The sequence below is a fragment of the Cibotium barometz genome, chromosome 8 (assembly GCF_041138505.1).
Source record: "Cibotium barometz isolate CiBa-2024 chromosome 8, ASM4113850v1, whole genome shotgun sequence".
Classification (NCBI taxonomy): Eukaryota; Viridiplantae; Streptophyta; class Polypodiopsida; order Cyatheales; family Cibotiaceae; genus Cibotium; species Cibotium barometz.
The window spans coordinates 32,528,656-32,538,420 of record NC_141053.1 but is presented as its reverse complement, the minus strand read 5'-3'; positions in this window follow the sequence as shown (position 1 = coordinate 32,538,420).

The window sequence follows — 9,765 nt, the reverse complement described above, 5'->3', positions numbered from 1 at the left end:
CGTCGAGATGGAGGCGCTTCAACGAGCTATGATTCAGTTTTATGATATGACATTAGAGGAGACGGATGGAAAGGCTATATTTGTCCTCAAATTCGATGAATGTCAGGTTGTAAAGGGCCAAAGGGTGGAACGTACAAGTCTGACACTCATGAGCAGGGCATTGAAGCGAAAGAGCTTAGACGGCGAAGATGAAACAGGTGATGCGGAGAATAACTTGCACACAAAGCGATGCAAGCAAGATTACTTTGGAGTGCAGTCTGAGAAGAACATATGGTGGCAGGCGGCATGGACCCTTCCGCACGAGGACCATGACAGTCTGAGGTGGTACTTCACCCGTACAGGTATTCAAGGAGTGATACACATGCAATCAAATGGTGAAGTCTTGCATGTGCCTGGCACTGGTCACTTTGAAATAGAGTGGCACCTTGGTGGTGATCTCAAGACCCTCAAATGCATGTTGGGAACTAAAAGCGGTGCTAACACTTTGTTTCCATGCATCTTTTGTTGTCATCCAAGGATGCCAAGTGTCGCAGTGGGGAAGGCCAAACAAGCAACCAAGGTGAAAGGTCGTAAGCAGGCAAGTGCAAAGGGCTCAAATCAATTACAAAAAGGGAAGGGTATGCACGTCTGGCTCAATGGAATTATGAGCTGCAATCAAAGCAAGGCACCATCTCGCGCAGAGGAGGATGCTACTTGGAACCCTATTCTTTCAATTCCACTGTCGTGAGTACATGTGTGTACCTTGCACGCAAGACTTAGAATTCTGGACAAATTGTTGATGCTCCACATCAATTATGCTTGGAACATGGAGCCATAGTCACGGCGAGAACAGGGCATCAAAGAGCTTGAAGTTGTTTTATCATCCGTGGGGCTTCACGCAGGTGCTGTCACCCTCTCTAAGGATCGCAAAAACCCATCAAGTACCCAAGATAACCCTAATAAGATATGTATGGGTGGTGCAAAAGCAAGACACCTGCTCTCAAACTATGGTGAGGCTCAAAGCCATACACATTTTGAATTATGGAAGCAGATTTGTGATGTAACAACCTATCGAGGCAATGAGGCGACACTAGGATTGAAGCGTGCACATGTGTGGGAAGCTTGTGATGAGATGATGAGGCTTCTTGAGCGCCCGTATCTTGATGAAGCAGAGATAGCTACATTCAAGACTTCGATTGACAGATTCACAGAAGAAATGATCGATGCTTGGGGGGAAACTCATATAACACACTACATGCATATTCTCTATGCGCACAGTTCCTTCTTTCTAGATGAATATGGGTCTCTTGCACTCTGGAGCAACCAAGGCATGGAACGATCACATTACCAAGCCAAGGCGGCCTATTTTAAGAACACGGGTCATGGCGGTGGCAAGGTTCGCATTAATGCATTTCAGGAAATGTTCAATTGGTTTTACCGTGCACTTACTGGGAGAAAGGCCCAAAAGCGAGCCGGAAATTTGTCTTTGAGGCGCAAAATCATGAAGGTGTTAGGTGCAAGGCGAAAGAGAAGGGTGCAATGCATCAATGGCACGTGAAAGAGCGAGGCAATGGCACAGTGGTCGACTAAGAAATGGCCGTGTGTGGTTACCCACCCAATAATTCTTGTTCGCCACTTTTTGGCGCGTTCATTTTGTAAATTGACTTTTTTGTAATTTTGGCCCCCTATAAATATCAGTGAGTTTTATAGTCATTTTTAAAAGTCTTGACTTGTGAGCTCTCTCTCTTCCTCTCCCCTTGACTCTCTCGCGCGCTCTCTCTCTCTCTCTCTCGCTCGTGCACTAATATCTCACGCACATGGAGCCCCCAAATGATCCTCCCTCCAATACGCAGGATGACATTTTCAAAGACCTTGGGCCCTTACCGGTGGCACATAGAACTGCAATCCCAAACATTTACCCACAAGCCCAAATGGATCTGGAAGCTGAGCGTGTGAGGCTTGAGCGAGAGGCCCAAGAAGCCCAAGAATGCCAAGAAGCGAAGAGATTACACAAAGAAGCAGAGGACATGGAGGCAGCTGAGAGAGCAAGAAAAGAAGCCAAAGAGACCGTCAGAACACAGGAGGACGAGGCAGCAAAGAAAGCACAGGAGGATGAGGCTGCCAAGAAGGCGGAAGAAGACGAGGCAGTTAGGAAGGCGGAGGCAGATAAGAAGGCTGTAGAAGAAGCTCAGGCCGCCGCAAGCAACAAGAGAAGATTAGCATTCTTTGCTGCGGAGGAGGATTGGCTTAACAGAAAAGCTCACGGATTTGTTGCTGACCTGCGAATGGCCGGATATGAAGATGACACAATTTTGGAAGCGGCTATACAAAGTCTTCGAGCAAAGAGGAGAAATGAAGACACAGTAGAAAGGAAGCACCTGCCGAGCAATAGGATTCTCAATGCAATGCTAAACAGAGTCTTGGCTCGTGCACTTGGTAAAGGAAAGAGAAAACTCTCAGCTGAGGAAGTAGAAAATAAGAGACAGAAGCTTGAACGAGAAGCCAGGGCAGCAAACACACGGAGGCTTCGTGAGGAAAAAGAAAGGAAAGATGAAGAGGAGCGAGTAAGGAAGGAGGCAGAGCAGAGAGCAGCTCAGAAGACTCCATCTGCAAAGGCAAAGAAAACTCCAACACCTGCAAAGGCTAAGAAGGGGAAAACCATTCCTAAACGCACAGAACCCCCTTCCGATAACTTCCAAGAGCAGCGACAAAAGTTTAAAAATGACACGCCAGCTTGGACTCGCCACGCGCAAGCACCACCGCCCCCAACAACGCAGAAGAAGCAAAGGTGGAGACCAGGGACAGTTGCCCTTAGAGAAATTCGCAAATATCAAAAGAACTGCACACCAATTATTCCAAAGGCACCTTTTGGGCGTCTCGTCAAAGAGATTATCCACGACCAGCGCCGGGATGTCAATCGTGTGCAAGCGGCGGCACTAGGCGCTCTGCAACAAGGTGCCAAGGATATTTTGGTTTCGCTTTTCCAAGACGCGGTTTTGTGCATGGTGCATGCAAAACGTGTCACTTTGAAGCCATCTGATCTTCATCTAGCTAGGCGTATCCGTGGAGAGGAAGCTCTCTTTCACTAGATAGGGGAAGCCTTTGTAATGCAACAAATCCATGTTTTGTAATCTCAATTTGATTAATGAAAAACCATGTCTATTTTCAAAAAAGTTATTTTCTATTGCAAGTGATTGTTGTCTTGTCAAGGTAATTGTAGTCTTTTGCATGTAATTGTTGTCGCTATGTACATTCGACCTCATGTGAACGCTCGTCTGCCACCGCCCGTCCGACTTTGGCTCGACTCGACGGGCTGATTTCTCCTGCGTCGTATGGCCCCAAAACGGTAGATCAGCTGTGCGGGGTGCGCCGGGGCCGAGGGGGGGCCGGTGGTCGCGCCGTGGAACCTGTGTGCCACGGAGCGACTTTTGCCTGTGTTGTTTGTGTTTTTGCACCTGCAATCCACTCAAGGATGTTTAGTAGTCCTTACCTGGTAGGCCAGGTCAAACAGGCAAAAGTCGCTCCGTGGCACACAGGTTCCACGGCGCGACCACCGGCCCCCCCTTGGCCCCGGCGCACCCCGCACAGCTGATCTACCCTTTTGGGGCCATACGCAGGAGAAATCAGCCCGTCGAGTCGAGCCAAAGTCGGACGGGCGGTGGCAGACGAGCGTTCACAAAAATTGATTGAAACATCATGACAGGACACGACAACAACATATAAACACATCAAGAAGATAAAACTTAAAATCAGCTCGAAAAACATCTTGATGTCATTAATTGTTTGATTTTCACAAAAGGCAAATGAGTACATTGGATCTAGCCAACTCGCTTGATGAGCTTGGTGAAAGCCTCGTGGGTGAGAGTCTTTACTGATGGTTTGTCACCAATGCGTTCGGCTATCTCTTTGGCATCAGTGATGCCTTGTCCAAGGCTAAGGCCACAAAATCCTAGGAAAGACCCTGCACTTTTATCACCAAAGCTGTAGATAGCTGCTTCCCTATTTACAAGAATACATTTATGGGCATTTTGGGCTATAGGGGCTTCAGACAGGATGGCGCTTAGGGCTCTGCACTTCAAAAATTCAGCTTGCGCATCATTTGAAAAGTCGTTGTGAATTACGCGAAGCATCTCAGCATTGAAGCTCGGGATGTAGTGCCATAGCGCAGCATCTTTTCCCTCCACCTCCTTTCGTGCTCCACCCTTTCGGCTTGCGAACTAGTCCATTTCTCTTGTGGTCTACAAAGTAGATAGAAGAATGAGTTGACTTCAAAAAATTACAAATTAAGAAGGGAAGAAATTGGGTGTACTACCTCAGTGGCATCATCATGATCCGCAAGGTCTGCATCACTAATATTGATGCTCCCGAGAGGAGGGTGACGGAATCCGAAATGGCAAGCGGCTTGTGAGGGGCAAAGCTAGTTTTTGGCACACTCTCGTAGAAATCCTTGCACTGGGATATTTGTACAAGAGTCTCTGCCACAAGGGACTCTATTGAGGCATGATTTTCCGGGAGCGCAAGCACCTTTGTGACATCTGCGGAACTGAAGTCAATGCGGATGTCATCATCTTTGGATGGCTGTTGTGTGTCTCGCATGCCCGCGTACATAGCAATGACTGAGAGAGTTTCATCCTGGTGCAGCCCAAGGACATGGGCGATGTCATCCAAAAATAAGAACTCTACACCTTCTACTATGATCGGGTGTAGAGTTCGCACTTCGAGCTCTGGAACTTCATCCATGACATCGTCCCCTTCGATGTCCCGTTTCACAGCCTCAGCTTGCGGCTCTTCCGCCAGAGTCACAAGTGCAAGAGATGCTTCTTGCACTGGGGTGACAATCTCCTCCTTTGGGTCAGCTTCCTTGATCAAGAGATAAGGTGTGGCTTTCTTTGGAGGAGTGGCCTTCCTCTTTCCCTTGCTTTTCTCTGTTCCCTCCAAGATCAGGAGGGCAAGAGTCATGTCCCACCTCAAAAAACTTGTGCCGATGTTGCCCATTCCAAGACCTACCAGGTTATCTTCTTCCTCCTCCCTTAGATATGTGCTACTAAGGCCTTTGAGGAATCTTGCAAGCCTGAACCTGAAATTTTTGTCCGCTTTGTAGGTATGCTTGATAAGATCCACAGGCACCCAAGTTCCCTCCTCGTCTTCAAAGTTGACACAATATTCAGCCATGTATGTGTCCATGTAGCTAGTGAACGCCCCAAACACGTCATTATGGAGTTCGGCGGTGCCTTCCATGTCAATAGATGTCTGAAAGATGGGTGCAAGCTTCTCGATCAAGTGACCGAGGTCAAGCTTGTGCAATTGAGATAGGAGAGCTTGGGCGGGGGTGGCCATGCTTGAGTAGCGAAGAAGGCGAGGGGACCGCAAAGATGCCGAGAGTGAGGAGATGAACTCAAAGTGGCCAAAAGTGACTTATAAAGAGGTCTTTAAAACTTTTTTTATGTTTAAAACCTCCAAAAAAATAAAAACACGCGACATAACTTAAAAGTGCACAAAATTGAACGCAAATTGCGAGTAGCCAAAATTGTTTTAAATTAATCTCTCAAAATCTGTTACATAGCTTGCTTGATATGGATACATCTGGGGAAGGGAATGCTTTTACAAAAGTAAGATGCCTCTTTCCTCTTACGTAGAGGTGTGTTATCAATCACAAATGAAAAGTCACCTTTCAGTGCAAACCTAAGGCCTAAGTACTCCCTTAGGTTCGCCATATTCCAATCAGCATTTACTACGATATCCCACACATCAGCTTGCGTGCTAACATGTACATCAAGCTGTTCTGCATCGTTGATGTCCGAATCGAGTGCTTGCCATTCGCCTCCACCAGTCAGCTTCCAACGTCTGTAAGGAAAGATAATAGAGAGTTGTTGCTTTCCAAGCTGGTACCGAACGACCATCTTCTCCGACACCACCATGCACTTTATCTTGTCACCCTGATGTTGAATAACCTTCAAATCCCACGAAGGTGGCAGAAAGACACTCATTACTGTGCCTCCCTTTGCAATCCACATTGTAGGAGTCCGGTGAACATCAGCCTCCTTGAATAAAAACACAAACAAATGTAAAGGCATGAAGAACGTGAGAGTCGCACGATGTGACCCATAGGTGCACTTCATTGCATTGCACACATCAATCTCAATCCGACGTCTGGTTAGTGCAACCAAAGTATTGTCGGGCTTTGGCCAATCATGGTCCGTGAGACTTGGTGTAGGGAGCCTCCGTAGAGTCCCAGAACCATCTCTTGACGTGGGTACAATATACTCTGCATGAAAGAAGAAAACTGAGCACTCTAAAAGCTCTGATGCCGAACAACCAGTATATAGTAGGTTGCCGATTTCAAAGTGGTGCGCCTCAAAGGTTCCAGAAAGGGCCTCTAAAGGCTCCCATTCCACAAATGTCGACGGAAAGATGTCTGCACAGAACATTACAAGAACACACTTGAAAAAATCAAGCTTCCGTAACATGAAATGATATTAGCATGTCTCAGTGCAGCCCATAAAACAAGAAGCACAAATAAAACTTACAATTTGCAGGAAAGCATTTGTGATTGGCATTGTCAACACGGAGTTGCGATGCCTTGTAGACGTGTTGGATCATCACCTGCTTGCTTCCATCAGCCCCCTGCTTGAGATCCACTATGCGGCCCTTCCAATGGTGTGACTTTAACCCTATGTATCTGCGAGAGACTTTGTGGGCTCCCCTTGTGCTTGGACGCATCGTCACCCACATTCCTTTTGCAAAGGTGCTTGTAGCCCACAAGCCAGTGTCGTCTTGTTCGTTGCTGCTGCTAAAGGACTCCACCCTTGAACGAGGTCGGTGACTCATTGTGCTTGGCTAACCGATTAAGCTAAATGCTATGAAGTTGTAGGTGTGTGAGATCTCTGCAACCTAATGCTAGCAGAGCATATAAGCTGGCAAGAGGAGTCAAGAATGTGTATAAGCTAGCAAGAGGAGAGTGAAGAATGTGTGCAAGCAAGAGAGGATGGACTTGATGGGGAAAAAAGTGGACTGTTTTCCAAGCTTTCCATAGCCAAGAAGATCTCTACAACCTAATGCTAGCAGAGCATATAAGCTGGCAAGAGGAGTCAAGAATGTGTATAAGCTAGCAAGAGGAGAGTGAAGAATGTGTGCAAGCAAGAGAGGATGGACTTGATGGGGAAAAAAGTGGACTGTTTTCCAAGGTTTCCCTAGCCAAGAAGGCACAGAAAGATAGATCTAACTTTAGGAGGGAAGGGGAAGGCAGAATGGGGAGGGAGGAGGCCAAAAAAGACTCTTTTAGTTAGAGAGAGACTCAAAACCGAATTGCTAGTTTTAGAGAGAGGAAGAGGGAGTGGGGAGAGGGAAAAGTAGCTTTAAATGAGGGATAATGATGGGGGGGCATTTTTGGCCCTAGCCCACTTTTTGAGGTGGGGTCATTTATGCCAGTTTGAGCTGTCTTTATTAAAAAAAGGTGGGAAATTTGATTTTATTGAAAGATTTTGCATTTTTCAGCCCAATTTCTTTAAAAAAAACGTATGATTCAAGTTTGACCCCTACATATTAGGGGCAGGGAAACCCAACATTTTTCTCCACATGGCCTTCTCCCATTGCACCACTCCTTAATGACTGTCATTAGGCTTGGGGCAAATTAAAGGGCCCAAGAAGACCCCAAACAAGTCCTAATGGGATGTGATTTTTTAGCTTTTGTACATAGCCACTTGTATATTTCTTTTCTTTGGGCACGACCACCCTTTGATTTCGAGGATGAAATCATTATAGGAGGGGATGGTTTGTAATGAAGTAAATGTGGTGTCACATGCACATGGGGATGGGACCTAGGCACTTGGCTTAGGGTCATTTACATGTGTGCCTTTGGGGGCCTTAGGCTATATGATACATGAGGCTCATGGGCATTGGAGAACTATTGATCATTTGACTATTGCCCTTCTTGGAGCTTCAAGCTTCCATGGCTATGGTGGTACTCCCTTGAGTGCATGTGGTACTCCATTATGAGTGCATCTTTCTTTCTCTTTCTTCTTCCCCTTCATTGCATCCCCCCCTCAGCTTCCTTAAACTTTTCAAAATCTTGAGACTTTTACTTAAGGAAATATACCCAAATCTTTCTATTATAATCATCTAATTATCTATCAATGTGGTGAAAAAACAAGAAGAATCCTCAAGTGTAATTGTACTCATCTTTCCACAAAGATCATCATGTTTGAGCTGAAGAGCCTTGGCTCTAAAACTAGCCTCTTATGGAAGCGGTCTTCGGTGCTACTTACCCATCATCATCAATGAGAAACTTCCAGCATGGCATTCTTTTGTGATAAAATCATAAGGATTATTTAGTAATGCTTCATCAATATCACTATCAACTAATGATATTGTCACACTTAGCTCAAGAACTTTGAAGTTGACATTTGATTGTTTTGTAATATCGTTAATATTTGATAACTTCTTAGACCTACCCTAAGTCTTGTTTGGTTCATTACTTAGAACATCAACATTAGGCTCTTTCGATTCTAAAAAACTTCCAGTCTCCATTTCTCTTGCTCTCTTCTTCATTTTTGACATTATCCTACAAGATAATGAATATGTAATGCCAATGTTTTAAAAAATTGAATACATGACAAAAAATATATTTGGATAATAATAATGCCAAATACTATTTAAATGTGTCAAAAAAAGAGAGCTATAACGTATTAGAAAATACATGTCAAAATGACAAAATGTTAGGGAAAAAAAATATTTTGCTAACTCCTATCTCTGCATACTAAAATTTGTGTATAATTGCAAAGATTTCAAGGGAAAAAATGACTCACTTGTGAATTGATGCTTGTGATGAGAGTATTCTATTTGATGAGATATGTTGTGTCCCTATCACTACAAGCAATAAGATCAAATCAAGTTTATTGAGAGCAGAGAAGGAACTATCGATTGTTAAAGCTAAGGGTATTCTATAACATTTATATAATTATTTGTTCAACATAGAACAATTTTACAAGTTTTAGAAAGTAATCAACACCAATAGAAAAAATTAGCATTCATGAGTTGGTCGGCAAAGTATAGAAAAAGAAGAGATGTCATGCCACTATCTTTGCAAGCAAAGAAATCAACTTAGAGAACTACAGAAGAGAGTTGGTCGGCAAAGTATAGAAAAAGAAGAGATGTCATGCCACTATCTTTGCAAGCAATAAAATCAAAAGAAGAAATGAAATCAACTTGAAAGGAAACAAAGCCAACAGAAATCAACTTAGAGAACTACAGTAGAGAGGAGGTCAATGGCTTCAATTCTTGCACAAGTAGTTTTGCATTCTTTAGAGGAGTCATTTTCATATTGTTGCTGGACTAGACTCCTACAGTTTCATTTTCTTTGTGAGGGTTGCAGGCTAGAATACCTGGAGTTTTTTCAAATTTGCAAAAGAGGAGACTCGACAGTGCAGGGTGAGAGGAGTTGTTTGTGGATCAGAGCAAAGTAAGAGCCGGAGATCAGAGCCAGCAACAACAAGGAGGTATGTCCCCTCAGACTTCTGTGCAGTGCCTTTGTTGGAGACTTGATGCGTTTCGATTCCTCCCCTCGACTGTAGCTATTGAAGCTTACGTTTTGAAATGTTGTCACCAAGTTCTTCTTGAAGGGGATCCTTGAGTTTTTGTGCTTTATTCTAAAATAATTACACCCAGGTCTCAGGGTTGTTGAGACGCTGAAATAATTTTGTATATGAAGAAGACAGAGGGTTGGGCTTATGTCAGTTGTGTCAGCTATGAATGGTTACGTAGTCTTCTATTTTGATGTTTTGGCTATGA